This window comes from Rhagoletis pomonella, unplaced genomic scaffold (genome assembly GCF_013731165.1).
Source record: "Rhagoletis pomonella isolate Grant_MI unplaced genomic scaffold, Rhpom_1.0 Rhpom_scaffold_00009, whole genome shotgun sequence".
Classification (NCBI taxonomy): domain Eukaryota; kingdom Metazoa; phylum Arthropoda; class Insecta; order Diptera; family Tephritidae; genus Rhagoletis; species Rhagoletis pomonella.
Genome location: NW_023458563.1, coordinates 22,381,843 through 22,384,646, shown reverse-complemented (window position 1 = coordinate 22,384,646; position 2,804 = coordinate 22,381,843). Strand labels below are relative to the sequence as shown.

Genomic DNA, 2,804 nt, shown 5'->3' with positions numbered 1-2,804 from the left:
AATTAAATTTTATTTGTTCTCATCATCAACATCAACAGACCTTTCCACACATACATATTAAATACTTAGCAATCAACTATGTACACATTATTAACACACTTTTCTAGGGGTGGAGCATCTATATATGTATATACATATGTACGTATGTACGTTTTGTTTATATTTCTGACTGCATACCAACACACTTTACTAATTTTCGACATATAAACCACCTGGTATCGGATTTCTTAGATTTCCATCAGCGGTACACCCTGTGATCGATTCCGGTTCTGAATGGTATCGGATTTCTCAGCTTTCCATCAGCGGTACACCCTGTGATCGATTCCGGTTGTGAATGGTATCGGATTTCTCGGATTTCCATCAGCGGAACACCCTGTGCTCGGTTCCGGTTCCGGACTCAGATTTGTTACCAGCGACATCTTGCGGCTTTTATCTGGGTTCTGAACTTGGATTACGATCGGCGACATCTTTTGGCGGAGCAGCAAAGCTTGCGGCAGAGCACCAGCAAACCGTATAGCGGTTCTGGACCGGTGCAAGCAGCAAACCATATGCCGATTCTGGACCGGTGCAAGCAGATCAGCAAGAATTTAAGGATCGACTCATATTATATATACTTGGACGAAACGAAGGTGTAATATCAAACTCGGCAAATGTCGAAGTCGATGACACCCCTGATCTGGAAAGAACAGAAAGAAAGAAATGATTTAAAAATACATATACATATTTACATAATCTTCTACAATTTTATCAGGCGTAATGTTCAGCATAATGCGTGTTACCCCTGAGGTTGACGACACACCTACGGAAATAGCGGAAATGGAAGGATTGGCGTATGACGGCCTCGAAAATATTGCCGGCTATATATGCCACAAATTATGACACGAAGTGGAAGACATTGCGATTCAGAGTAGCGCTGACTAAAGTAAATCACCTGAACGAAGGTGGCTTATCCAAACCAACAGAAGAAATCGTTGTTCAATTGAACTCACTTGAAAATATTTTTAACGCAATTAATGGAAATGAGTTGCTCATAACAAGTAATTTTTTACAAAAGCATATTGAGCAATCTTCCAGAATTAACTGTAATATTAACGTAAGGAAATTGTTCTTCCGGGCGAGGATGTTCTTCAAAATCAGAAAACTCAATAAAGAATTCTTCAATAGAAGCCGCTCACAAGAAAAAAAGAAAATTCACCAAAATATATAGTAATGTAGTTTTGATTATTTGTAATAGCAATATATATGAATGCATATGTGCACAATAAAGCTTGCAATGAGAACACAAAACCACTTCCATGTTATTTACATATTTTGGTCCACAGCATTTCAACTTAGGCAGCTTCTGTTACATTCATATATTCGCGGTATATTTATTTACTTGTTTCATCTAATATTTTTCATAATAAACTAATAAATATTTATTATTTTACAATTTAACACAAATGCGCGCAGTTTTGTTTACCTTTTGTATGGTATTTTGACACATTTTGTTTGCCTACCATTCTTACTGTTTCGTTTATGACGTCACGGCAAACTTGAGGGCGCATGCTTCTGTTCTATCAGTTTTGGAGTAAACCAAATTTCTCGTGCCTTGCTTTATTGCTGCTACCAGTACGAGCTGCGAGCGCCTCGTTGCCTGCGAGGCATTGGGTAGGAGTTTGCTCGCTCGCTCGCTGGAACTCCGAGTTTTTGCCTACCCTGGAGATCCGTCCTCATATGACTTCCCAAACTGTTGCGATTTCTTGCAACTTTGCGATTTTTCGCTCAAGGTGAATATAGTTTTGTATATTTGTAAACAAACTAATTTCACGAAAATGCGTATTTTTTACAGAAAGTTACCAGCGGTCAGTCGGACATGACTTTTTGCTAAATATCTCGCAAAGCAGCGTTAGCAGATGTGTGAGGGAAGTTGTCAATATAATGGACAAACATTTATTGCCCAAGTACGTGAAATTTCCAACTTCTGCCGAAGACATACAAGCAGTAAAGGAGATGTAAGTTTGTACATAGAATGGAAAGAAGCATAGTTATAGCATTTATTACCTTCCACAGATTTTATCGTTAATTCCGTTTCCCAGGGATGATAGGTGCTATTGACGATTCCCATATTAATACAAAGAAACCAATCAAGGACATCGAGCACATATATGTGTGTAGGAAAGGAGGTCGCTCAATAAACGTGCAAGTGGTACGAATTATTCAATATTTGTTTGAATTATCCATAATTATATAAATTATTTTCCAAGGTATGCGGGTTCAATTTAAAAATATTAGACTAATGCGAGATTCGGTGGAACTGCTCACGATGGTTCAGTATGGAGATCGAGTGCACTTAAGTTTCTGTTGGATAATAAGTACTAAAATTTTTGGTTGTTAGGTGGAGTTATTTACTATTTTATAATTTTTGCTTGTACTAAGGTTCCATATGTTTTATATACAGGTGACAGTGGATACCCACAGATTCTTTTTTTAATGACTCCAATTCAGGGTCTTTCCAACGCAGAGGAGGCCTTCCTCTTCCTCTGTTACCAGCATCGCGGCCCGCGTTGAATATTTTCAGAGCAGGAGCGTTTCTGTCCATTCGAACGACATTGCCAAGCCAGCGGAGCCGCTGAATTTTAATTAGCTGCACTATGTCTATATCGTTGTAAAGCTCATACAGCTCATCGTTAAATTGCCTGCGATATTCGCCATCACCAACGCGTAAAGGTACGTAAATCTTTCGCAGAATCTTTCATTCGAAAACTCCAAGAGCCGCCTCATCAGATGCTTTCATTGCCCATGCTTCCGCGCCATATACTAGC

The 2,804-nt window shown here is 38.9% G+C and overlaps 1 long non-coding RNA gene across 1 annotated transcript; it reads left to right on the top strand.

Moving 5' to 3' along the window:
- Positions 1–1,677: 1,677 nt before the first annotated feature.
- On the top strand, positions 1,678–2,348 carry LOC118745639. Its single transcript, XR_004993672.1, has 4 exons — positions 1,678–1,769; positions 1,832–1,994; positions 2,053–2,188; positions 2,247–2,348. It is a non-coding gene; the product is annotated as an uncharacterized LOC118745639 (long non-coding RNA).
- The last annotated feature ends 456 nt before the right edge of the window (positions 2,349–2,804 follow it).